General features: G+C 44.2%; 1 protein-coding gene across 10 annotated transcripts in view; it reads right to left on the minus strand.

Annotated features, from left to right (window-relative positions):
• MRAS (muscle RAS oncogene homolog) overlaps positions 1–12,900 on the minus strand; it is a 68,414-nt gene that overhangs the window by 15,181 nt on the left and 40,333 nt on the right. Inside the window, exon 1 of one of the 10 annotated variants that reach the window (XM_081574105.1) lies at positions 7,268–7,451. The exons of 8 other annotated variants lie outside the window; for them this stretch is intronic. The gene's annotated coding sequence lies outside the window, so the exon portion shown is untranslated. Of the gene's footprint in view, positions 1–5,890; positions 5,964–7,267; positions 7,452–12,900 lie in introns of those variants that run through there. One more of the 10 variants, XM_081574106.1, reaches the window with a different exon arrangement.

The following is a 12,900-nucleotide window of genomic DNA, read 5'->3' on the forward strand; positions in this document are numbered from 1 at the left end:
GCAACCCACTCCAGTATTCTTGCCTGGAAAATTCCATGGACGGAGGAGCCTGGTGGGCTACACAGTCCATAGGGTTGCAAAGAGTCGGACATGACTGAGCGACTTCGTTTTTCACTTTGACTAAAGTGGGGTTGCCAAGGCCTGAACTGAACAGCAGAAGACATTCAGGTAACATTGTAATTCATGTATGCACAGATTTTGAGGGTATATATTACCTGAAACAAAAATAGAGATCTAGGATATCTACAAATACCATCATTTGGAATTAAAAAAAAAATTCAACAGGGAGTTGAAAATCAAACTGGATCCCTCTAGAAAGGAAAAATAGTCATTCCAGACATCAGTCGCCTCATAAATTACATTATCCATGCTTTCTTAAAGAATTCCTGGAGGATATACTCCAGCAAAGTGAAAAATAGATCCATGAAAAAGAAAGATGAGTGGTATTATAAATGATGCCAACAGTGGTATGCAAAGGAAACAGCAAAACCTGAGTTAAGTTTCAACACATATTATAATAAATATTATAAAACAATTTGAAGACAATGAAGGACAATTTAGAACTAAAATCTATGATGATCCATATGTGAGGGCAGGGGCTGGGAAAAATAAGTTATCATTAGTACTAAAGTTCTTGCCTCATTTGGGAAGAGTCTAAAGATACTGATTACACCCAGATGTTGATATAAAAATGTAAGTATACACACATATATGTACAATATATAGAATAATCACCCAAGATAAAACTCAAAACTTCCTAATCATTAGAGGAAAGAAAAACAGGACAAGGTAAATGGGACCAGTTCAATGAAAGGCAAAATAAACTATACACGGAGTTCCCTGGTGGCCTAGTAGTTAGAACTCCAGATTTTCACTGCCATGGCCTGGGTTCAATCCCTGGTTGAGGAACTGAGAGCCTGTAAGCCACACAATATGGTAAAAAAAAAAAAAACTATACACAAATAAGAAAGTTTAAAACATAGACATGAAATAAGATGGCAGAAATAAATCTATGATGAATGACAGCAAATGGGTTAAATCTACCTATTAAAAGCAGACACTCAGTACAAAATCCATTTGTCTGCTACTATAAAAGACATATATAAAACAAAATGACACAGAAGAAGTAAAAAATGAAAGGATGAAAAAGGACATGCCAGTCACATGCACCCACCCACAAAACAGAATTCAAGACTAAGGCATTAAATAGAACAAACCAGAGTATTTATAATGGCAAAAAGTACAGCATCAAAAAGTGTCAAAGTCATGAGTCATAAATATATAAGAATATTGCCTGAATTATATGTATATGTATAAAAAACTGATTTTTTAAAACAGTAGGAATTGACAGATCCCACAATCATTGTGGGAGAATTGAACAGTCTTTCCTTAGAGATAGAACAAGTCACTCCCAAAATAATGATTTATCATTACATAACACAATTCAAAAATGTAAACTGAGAGACTGAAAGACAAACTTTACATCCCAACCATAAATAAATATTTTCAAACACATGTGAAACAGTTGTAAAAATTGGCTATATATTAGGTTATAAATAAAAATGTCAACAAATTCCAGAAAGCAAAAGTCATATGGAACATCTTTTGCACTATAAGATCAGAAATGAATAGTAACATGATTATAAAAGAAACTATCCACTTGAAAAATCTAAAAAGCTATAGTGCTCTCTGGTGTGGTGGTGGTTTAGTAACTCAGTGGTGTTCAACTCTTGCAACCCCATGGACTGTAGCCCTCCAGGCTCCCCTGTCCATGGAATTTTCCAGGCAAGAATACTGCACTGGGTTGCCATTTCCTTCTCCAAGGGATCTTCACAACCCAAGGATGGAACCTGAGTCTCCTCCACTGCAGGTAGATTCTTTACCGACTGAGCCACCAGGGAAGCCCATAGTGCTCTGTAACTCTCCAGTAAAAGAGAAAAAAAAGAGAAGCAGAGATTATAGACAATTTAGAATTGTATGATAATAAACAACAATAAACCCCTCTGTTTTGAGACCAAAGTGGTACTCAGAGGAAAATTACAGCTTTAAATGTACTTTAAAAAACAAGAAAGACTGAAAAGTAACTAAGCATTTAAACCAAAAGGCTAAAAAGAAAAAATAAAATAAAACCAAAGAAAGAAGAAATTGTCAATAAAAGTAGAAATTAAGAAAATGGGAAGAAGGAAAAAGTAGCTGATATCTAAAAATAAAAAGCTGATTCTTTGAAAACTAATTAAAAAAAAAAAACCTTTAGTAATTTTTATCAGAGGAAAAAAAAGATACCTGGAATGAGAAAAGGCCCCTGTCTATGGATATAGATAAACATTTAATTAAGAGAGAAAACTATCTACAGTTTTATAGCAATATATTTTCAACTCTTTATGAAATGGATAACTTAAGAAAATATAAATGAACAAAACTGGCTCAAGAAAATATGTATAACCCAAATAGGCCAATACTTATCAGTGAAATTGAAGAGACAAAACTATTCTGTGAGGAGCACAAAGCTAGTTTTATAATCAACGTGGCTCAGTGGTAAACAACCTATCTGCCGATGCAAGAGATGTGGGTTTGGTTCCTGGTTCAGGAAGATCCCTTGGAAAAGGAAATGGCAACCCACTCCGGTATTCTTGCCTGGAAAATCCCACGGACAGATGAGTCTGGCTGGCAACAGTCCATGTGGTCACGAAGAGGTGAACACAACAACTAAACAACAACAAGAACAATACAGAACTTTCTAGCTCATTGTAAGAACCTAGCATAATCCTAATAACAACCTTGACAGAAATAGCACGTGGGAAGGTAGTGACTGCCAGGCCTGGACCACCTTTGGGGGACAGAAGTAGCCTGCATTGTGACCCTATGAGGTACAGCCATCCATTTGGCAATTACTTTCTGAGCACTTATTTGGTGCTAAACCACTGTGCTGCTTGGTACTTTGGGTGGTTAAAGAATAAGATGTATCTCCTTCTCAGGGTACTTAAGAGGCCAGTTGGGCTGATACTTAAATAATAATACAGGACAGAACAATGGACTGGTTCCAAATTGGGAAAGGAGTGTGTCGAGGCTGCATATTGTCACCCTGCTTATTTAAATTATATACAGAGTACATCATGCGAAATGCCAGACTGGATGAAGTACAAGCTGGAATCAAGATTGCTGGGAGAAATATCAATAATCTCAGATATGTACATGACACTACCCTTATGGCAGAAAGTGAAGAGGAACTAAAGAACCTCTTGATAAAAGTGAGAGGAGAGTGAAAAAACTGGCTGAAAACTCAACATTCAAAAAACAAAGATCATGGCATCCTGTCCCATCACTTCATGGCAAATTGATGGGAAAACAATGGAAACACTGAGAGACTTTATTTTCTTGGGCTCCAAAATCACTGCAGATGGTGACTGCAGCCATGAAATTAAAGACACTTGCTCCTTGGGAGAAAAGCTATGACAAACCTAGACAGCATATTAAAGAGCAGAGACATTACTTTGCCGACAAAGGTCTGTCAAGTTAAAGCTATGATTTTTCCAGTAGTCATGTACGGATGTGGATCATAAAGAAAGTCATGAGTTGGATCATAAAGAAAGCTGAATGCTGAAAAATTGATGCTTTTGAACTGCGGTGTTGGAGAAGATTCTTGAGAGTATCTTTGGACTGCAAGGAGATCCAACCAGTCCATCCTAAAGGAAATCAGTCCTGAATATTCGTTGGAAAGACTGATGCTGATGCTGAAGCTCCACTACTTGGGCCACCTGATGCAAAGAACTGAGTCTTTGGAAAAGACCCTGATGCTGGGAAAGATTGAAGGCAAGAGGAGAAGAGGACAACAGAAGATGAGATGGTTGGATGACATCACCGACTCGATGGACATGAGTTTGAGCAAGCTCCCAGAATTGGTGATGGACAGGGAAGCCTGGTGTGCTGCTGTCCATAGGGTCGAAAAGAGTCGGACACGACTGAATGACTGAACTGAACAGGACAGGACATAAAATGATACATGTTATTGGAGATCTAGGGAGGGGTGGGTCCCTTCAGCTTAGAGGGATAATGGAAGGTTTTAGTGAAGAGAGGGCATTTATTGGAAGAATAGAAACTGACATAAAAAGACAGGGCCTGGGGAAAGTCCTTCTAGGCAGGGGAATAGCAGAAGCAAGGGCCCAGGGGCTGGAAAGGAGAGAGCAGTAACGAGGCTGGTGCACTGGGGAAAAGGCTTGTGCGGGAAGAGGTGGGAGAAAGAGGAGACGGGGAGGGAGGTCAGAGGCCAGGACCTTGGATTCTAAACTAAGATGTCAGAACTTGGTGCTACTGGGGAGCTATTGAAGGTTCTGAGAGGGAATAGATGTAGTCAGAGGAGAGTGAGTGAAGGAACCGCTGGTGAAGAGGTGGAGGAGGGGCCTGGGCAGAGGCAACCAGGGTGGAAGAGAAGGTTGTGTGCTTCAGATAGAGGAAAAGGAACGAACGGGGTGCCCCAAGGACATGGAACACAGGGATGGGAGCCAATGGGAGACCGCAGATTAACCTTGGGCCCTACGAGGGCAGGTACAACCAGGGAGGACGTGGGGGCTGAGCTGAGCCTCGTCTGGTTTGGGGTCCACCCCTCGCCCACCTCTCCCCTCCACACATCCTGCAAATGTCACAGGCCCCTTGTCAGCAGCCCTGCCTCCAAGAAGAAAACGGGCAGCTGTGCTTTAAAAAAAAAAATCGTGATTTTGCCTGTATCCCTCATGCCTGATGTCATGAAGGTAGGAGGACTCCTGAGACAGAAAGTATTAGTCACTGTGAGAGGGGTCCTGCCAATGTGTGCGTGTGAGAGACAGACAAAGGCAGAGACAGACAGAGGCAGCCAGCCTGGAGAAGGAGGGAAGAGAGAAAGAGAGATTCTGGCAACAGAGTGGGCCAGGGCTGTGTACTCTACCTGCCCTGCTCCAGCCTTCCCATCCGGGGGTGGATGACCCTGCAGTGTTGCTGAGGAGGATTTAAGTTGGAACCCTGGAGCTGTTCTTGGATCTGGTGGATTCTAGAAGCCAAGCCCACATGCTGGCAGGGATGGGGCCCCAGGCAGGCGGGCAGCCAACATGCAGACAGCACCAGCCTGGGTCCCTGCTAAGCCCTCCCCTCCTAACCCCTCCCCAGTCCCTCCCTATCCCTCCCCCTTCTCCTCCAGGGCTCCCAGAGGGAGACAAACCCTTGGAGAGGGGTCTGGGGGCCCTGACATTGGCCCACAGCCCAGTGTACAGTCCAAGCTCTTTGGCTAAAAGTAGTCCTGCCCAGTGTGTTCCAACTGATGCCAAGCACTGCGCTGGGACTTTATACACACATCTGTCCTTATAGTCCTCTTCATGGCCCTGGAAAGGAGGTATTACTGTCCCCCTAGTACAGATGAGAAAATTGAGGCCCAGGAAGTTAAAGGGATCTGCTCAAGACCACATACTAGGGAGAAGGTCACCCTGACTCCCCAAGACCCAACTGCCTCAGCTCGTCCAGGCTGTCTGCTTCAACCAGATCCAGGCCCTTGCCCAGCCATGACCTCTACCAGAATGCCCACACAGGGGTCCCCCAGCTGCCCCCCAGCAGGGCTGCAGCCCCTCTCCTTTTCTGAGGGCCCTGGCCTCTGATCTCCATCTTTGAACCCTTCCTGTTGCACGCGGCTTCAGTTCCTCCAAGCCTATGCTCAGTTCCCCACTATGGTACAGCCCCAGAGGGTGGGAGTCTGGCTTTCATTTCCCTGGGTCCCCCAAAAGCTTCGGCACCCAATGAAGTCTCAAAAGATATTTGCAGAATGACTGGACAAATCACACGCATGCTACAGGAAATGCAGTTATTGTGTTCAAACAGCCAGCTGCAAGGGAAACCACTAAAAACGGACTTTTAAAGCCCTATAACTCACCCTTCAAAGTGAAGTAAGTGTTCTGGAATATGAAACAACACAGATGATAATTTCTAAAGATACCGTGCCTCCAAGGACCAATGTCTCTCATCCAAAGGTCCACCTTGGGAGGCGGGAGGGACTGTGTCCAATTTCACAGGGCAGTCAGGCGGGAAGCCTGGGCTCTGCTTAGGAAAAGACTCCCATTAAAAAATGCCACTTCACTGAGGATCAATAGTGATGAGGGTTCCCCTATGGGGTAGGCTGGGTGCCTGGCAGAGGGCTCGATGCATCAACCAGCCACCATGCCCAGGAAAAGGGCTGCTCTTTCCTTCTCCAAAGCACTGGCCCAGCAAGTTGAGCTAGGCAGCTCTAAGCGGGAGGGAGCTAAAATCCTGTGGCAGGCGCCGGCTGGCTCCTTGGCAATGGGGGAAGATTCCCTCTGGCAGTGGCCCCAGCCTTGACTGACTGACGTCAGGGGAGGCGTGCTGGCCACCAGCTGCAGGGAACAGTTGTCGTCACGACCACACTACTGCGGCTGCGGGGTGAGGGGAGGTCTTGGGAGACATTTTCATGAGGCCCATGAGGCCCCTGACTTGGTGAGCATGTTGCATATGAGGGGTCCATGACTTTGTGGGATTCTAAGAGGAGCCTGGACTTCCCCCGAGTCCAGCCTCAATGTCACTCTCAGGGAGGGAAGAGAAGACAGAGGGGAGAGAGCAGCAGGGGACTCACCAGTGTAACCAGGGACCCAGGAGCATCCCAGAGACAGATGGGGCCCAGGAAGGGAGAGAAACAGGGAGGCGAAGCACTGTCCTGGGATCCCATTTCCATCTCACAACCACAGGGATGTGGGGGGTTTACAGGGGAAGAAAGTGAAGCAGGGCAAGGTTGGGACTTGCCCAGGTTGCTGCTGTAATGAGCAGCAGAGGCAAGATCTGCACACAAGTGTGTCTGGGCCTGGCCTGGCTCTGCTCCTGGCTCTACCTGTCTCCGTGGCCTGTGAAGAGGGGCAGGCCCAAAAGGAGGGGCGAGGACAGAACACCTGAGGTTTGTGGGGATGGAACACAAAGGCCTGAGGGCTATGCCTCCTCCCCCACCTGGTTACCCCAAACCCTCTACCTGCCCCACACCTGCCCCTGGGCAGCCGCGCAGAGCCAGGAGGAGAGAGCTTGGGTACACTGGCCTGGTTCCCTCACAGCAGTTCCCAGGGCATCCTTAGAGCACCCAGTAAATCTAAGCACAGCCCTGCCAGTCCATCCATTCTCCAGCCACTGTTCTCCACCATGTCCTCACTCCTTAAGCTTCCACTGCAGCTGAAGGTCTAGAACAGATTAGCAGGAACTAAACTCCACAAGCTTCCAAACCAACCCGCCTCAGGGACAGCGCAAGACTCACCTACTGTGGGTGAGGAAGGTAAAGCGGTGCAGCCACTTCAGAAAACAGTTTGGCAGCTTCTCACAATGTTATATGCAGAGTGCATCATGTGAAATGCTGGGCTGGATGAAGCACAAGCTGGAATCAAGATTGCCAGGAGAAATATCAATAACCTCAGATATGCAGATGACACCATCCTTATGGCAGAAAGTGAAGAGGAACTAAAGAGCCTCTTGGTGAAAGTGAAAGAGGAGAGTGAAAAAGCTGGCTGAAAACTCAACATTCAAAAAACAAAGATCATGGGATACAGTCCCATCACTTCATGGCAAATAGACGGGGAAACAATGGAAACAGTGAGACACTTTATTTTCTTGGGCTCCAAAATCACTTTGTACGGTGACTACAGCCATTAAATTAAAAGATGCTTAATTTGGAAAGAAAGCTATGACCAACCTAGACAGCATATTAACAAGCAGAGACATTACTTTGCTGACAAAGGTCCATATAATCAAAGATATGGTTTTTTCAGTAGTCATGTACAGATGTGAAAGTTGGACCATAAAGAAAGCTGAGTGCCAAAGAATTGATGCTTTTGAACTGTGGTGTTGGAGAAGACTCTTGAGAGTCCCTTGGACTGCAAGGAGATCAAATCAGTCAATCCTAAAGGAAATCATCCTGAATATTTATTGGAAAGACTAATGCTGAAGCTGAAGCTCCAGTACTTTGGCCACCTGATACAAACAGCCCACTCACTGGAAAAGATCTTGATGTTGGGAAAGACTGATGGCAGGAGGAGAAGTGTACGACAGAGGACGAGATGGGTTGGATGGTATCACTGATCCAATGGACCTGAGTTTAAGCAAGCTCTGGGAGACGGTGAAGGATAGGGAAGTCTGGCCTGCTGCAGTCCATAGGGTTGCAAAGAGTCAGACACGACTGAGCAACTGAACAACAACAACACAATGTTAAACACAGAGTTATCACTCGACCCAGCAATTCTGCTCCTACAGGTGCATCCAAGAGAACTGAAATCATGTGTCCACACAAAAACTTGCACATGACTGTCCACAGCAGCATTCTCCATCATAGCCCCAAAATGGAAACAACCCAAGTGTCCATTGACTGATGAATGGATAAACAAAATGTCATCCCTCCATATACAGCTGACCCTTGAACAGCACAGGTGTGAACTGAGCAGGTCCATTTATATGGGGATTTTTTTCCAATAAATATACAAAAATATATGTATAGAACATTGTGTGCAAGACTTGTATTGAAGTGGATAGTCTATCCTTACATTAGGCATAAGGTGAGTGATATTTAAAATCAATAATGTGTTGGACTTCCCTGGTGGTTCAGTGGTTAAGAATCTACCTTGCAATGGAAGGGACACTGGTTCGATCCCTGGTCTGGGAAGATCCTATATACCATGGCGCACACACACACAACACTACTGAGTCTGTGATCTAGAGCTCAAAAGCTGCAACTACTGAGCCCATACACTACAGTTACTGAAGCCTGAATGCTACAGAGCCTGTGCTCTACAGCAAAGAGAAGCCACAGCAAAGAGAAGCCTGCATATCACCATGAAGAGTAGCCCCTGCTTGCCACAACTAGAGAAAGCCCGCACGCAGCAACGAAGACCCACCACAGCCAAAAAAAACCAAATAAATAAATCTTAAAAGAAATAAAGATGCTCAACACCACTCATTACCAGAGAAATGCAAATCAAAACCACAACAAAGTACCATCTCACGCCGGTCAGATCTCACGCCGGTCAGAATGATTGCCATCAAAAAGTCTACAAACAATAAATGCTGGAGAGGGTGTAGAGAAAAGGGAACCCTCTTACATTGTTGGGCTTCCCTGATAGTTCAGTTGGTAAAGAATCTGCCTACAATTCAGGAGACCCTGGTTTGATTCCTGGGTCAGGAAGATCCCCTGGAGAAGGGCTAGGCTACCCACTCCAGTATTCTTGGGCTTCCCTTGTGGCTCAGCTGGTAAAGAATCCATCTGCAATGTGTGAGGCCTCGGTTTGATCCCTGGGTTGGGAAGATCCCCTGGAGAAGGGAAAGGCTACCCACTCCAGTATTCTGGTCTGGAGAATTCCATGGACTATAGTCCATGGCGTCGAAAAGAGTTGAACACGACTGAGCAACTTTGACTAACACTGTTGGTGGGAATGCAAACTAGTACAGCCACTATGGAGAACAGTGTGGAGATTCATTAAAAAACTTGAAATAGAACAGCCATGTGATCCAGCAATCACACTGCTGGGCATACACACTGAGGAAACCAGAAGAGACACGTGTACCCCAATGTTCATCGCAGCACTGTTTATAATAGCTAGGACATGCAAGCAACCTAGATGTCCATTGACAGATGAATGGATAAGGAAGTTGTGGTACATATACACAATGGAATATTACTCAGCTATAAAAAAGAATGCATTTGAGTCAGTTCTAATGAGGGGATGAAACTGGAGCCTATCATACAGAGTGAAGTAAGTCAGAAAGAGAAACACCAATACAGTACATTAATGCGTATATATGGAATTTAGAAAGATGGTAACAATGACCCTATATGCAAGACAGCAAAAGAGACATGGATGTAAAAAACAGACTTTGGACTCTGTGGGAGAAGGTGAGGGTGGGACAATTTGAGAGAATAACATTGAAACATGTATATTACCATATGTAAAACAGATGACCAGTGCAAATTCGATGCATGAATCAGGGCACTCAAAACTGATGCTCTGGGCAACCCAGAGGGATGGGGTGGGGTGGGAGGTGGGAAGGGGCTTCAGGATGGGGAACACATGGACACCCATGCCTGATTCATGTGAAAGTATGGCAAAAACCACCACAATACTGTAAAGTAATTATCCTCCAATTAAAATAAATAAATAAATTTTAAAAAATGTGTTAGTTTTTTACTGTTTTATAACTTTGCTTTCAAAGAATTATATTACCACACAATATGTTTGGCCCCACCCCTCTTTTCTCTCTCTCTCCCTCTCTCTTTCATAATTAAACTGCGTGTCAGTCTATCATCACAGGTAAGTGATTTTTTTAAAAAAATGCAACAGTGTTTCCAATACTGTATTAGGAATATGAGTGTAATACTATATGTCATAAAAACTGTATAACCCTTTATTAGTGTAAAAACTAGGCTACTGGGAAACAGTTGTATCAGTTACACCAGGCTACCAAAAACACTTACGTTGCTGCTTCTCTGTTATCAATGCATGAATCATTATGTATGTAAATGCTAAGTCACTTCAGTCATGTCCGATTCTGTGCGACCCTATGGACTGTAGCCTGCCAGCCTCCTCTGTTCATGGATTCTCCAGGCAAGAATACTGAAGTGGGTTGCTGTGTGCTCCTCATGAATCATTATACCTGTACAATATAGTTTTCATATCATCCTTTCATTTTTTTATGTTTAGTGTTAGTAATACACGTAATATTGGCAGTGTTTTATATCCTATAAGACAAAATTGATGTAGGTACTGACAGATATAAACAGATGACATAAACTTATGGTATCAATATATACAGTATGGCACTGTAAAGTATTTTCTCTTCCTTATGATTTGCTTAATAACATTTTCTTTAGTTCACTTTATTGTAAAAATACAGTCTATAATATATATAATATATAATATACATGTTAACGACTGTTTATGTTACCAGTAAGACTTTGGTCCACAGTAGGCTATTTAGTAGTTAAGTCTTCAGGGAGCCAAAAGTTATACCCAGATTTTCAGCTGCATGAGAGGTTGGCACCCCTAACCCCTGTGTTGTTCAAGAACCAACCATATTAGAATATTATTCACACAGAAAAAGGAATGAAATTCTGAGAGCATGCTATAACATGGATGAAACTTGAAGTGCTAAGGGACAGGAGCCAGACACAAAGGTCACATATTATATGACTCCATTTATGTGAAATGTCCAGAATAGGCAAATCCATAAACACAGAAAGGAGACGAAAAGTTTGGGAACTGGGGGGTGGGGAGGATGGCTAATGGGGGTGAGGTTTTTGGAGGGTGATGAAAATGTGGATGAGATAGTGATCCCAGTGATGGGTGATTTTTTAATCCACCAGAAATTTTGACTGCACACCTTTGTGTATATACTATCAGCCACTGAACTGTGAAGTTTAAAAGGTGGGGGTGGGGTGGATTTTACATGAGAATTACATCTCAATTAAAAAAAATTGTATGGGGGGGAAAAAACCCATTTCTCTTCTCTGCAGCACATTCTCCACCTGCCTCTCTCTGCGGTGGAGGACTCAACCCACTTCTGCCCAAGACCATCCCCTCCCCTCCAGCTACATGCTGGACCCTATGCAAGGACATGAGCACTATTTTGACCCCTCCCCCTCCTGCATCATCCATTTCTCTGTTGGTTCATTTCCATCAGTATGTAAACATAGCATAGTTTCTATTATCTTAATAAAACAAAAATAAAACCAAAAAGTTAAAAGTAAAAAACAACCCTCCCCCTGACCTCACACCTTCCAATGATCATCCATTTCTCTAGTCCTTTTACAGCCACACTCCTTGACTGGTCTGTCCTCACTGCCTGCCCTTCCTCTCCTCCACTGTCTCTTGAACCCGCTGTAATCAGGCCACTCTATCAAAGCTGATCCTGTCAAGTCACCATGATCTCCAGGTCACTAAATCCAGCAGACACTTTGTGGTCTTCATCCCACTAGGTCACTTGCCAGCATCTGACATACTTGATGGTTCCCTCCTTTTTAAAGAGCCTCTGCACTTGGCCTTGGTGAGTCACTCTATCTTGCTTCTTCTCTGACTCTAATCACTCTCTGAACATTGGTGGGTGCCTGCCCTCAGTCCTGGGACCCCGTCTCTAACCATGTTCACTTTTTCTCAGAGGTCTCCTGTCTCATGGCTTTACATGGCAGTTCCTAAGTTTCCATCTCCAGCCTGCACACCTCCCCTTACTCCAGACTTAGACCTCTGCCACTGGCTTGACTTCTATTTGTATGCGTGAAAGGCATCTCAGATTTAACACACCCAAAACTAGACTCTTGATTTTTCCATCAAACTTGCTTTTCCCAGTCTTTCTAATCTCCTTTAAATTTCATTTTATTCAAGTATAGTTGATTTATCAGTCTTCCTAATCTTGACAAACATCACTCTATTATACCAACTGTCCAGTCTGAAAGCTCTTTTCGTTCTCCCCCCACCCATCCCACATATTCCATCAACAAATTCTGTTATTTCCTCCATAAAATACATTCAGACTCTAACTCCTTCTCACCACTTCCTTTACCGATATCCTAGTCTACCATCAAGAGCTTCTTAACTGGTCTCCCTAGTTCGGTCCTGGTTCCCCTCTGGTCTATTGTCCACCCCATGGCCAGAGTGAGCCATTTAAACATCAGCCAGACATGCCTGTCCTCTGCTCAAAACCTCCCATGGTTTATATCCCTTCTGGTTTTGGAAGTCCCTGCCCCCAGCTATCTCCCTGACCTCTCCTCTTAGCCTCTCACTCACCTCCTCTGCACCCTGGCCTCCTAGCTATTCCCCAAACACATCCCTGCCTCAAGGCCTTTGCGCCTGATTCTCTAGCCAAGATCCTTTCCCCTCAGCTTTTTCCTTCAGGTCTTTGTTCCAATATCAC

Source organism: Giraffa tippelskirchi, chromosome 2, assembly GCF_054371585.1.
Source record: "Giraffa tippelskirchi isolate mGirTip1 chromosome 2, T2T-mGirTip1v1.2.pri, whole genome shotgun sequence".
Classification (NCBI taxonomy): Eukaryota; Metazoa; Chordata; class Mammalia; order Artiodactyla; family Giraffidae; genus Giraffa; species Giraffa tippelskirchi.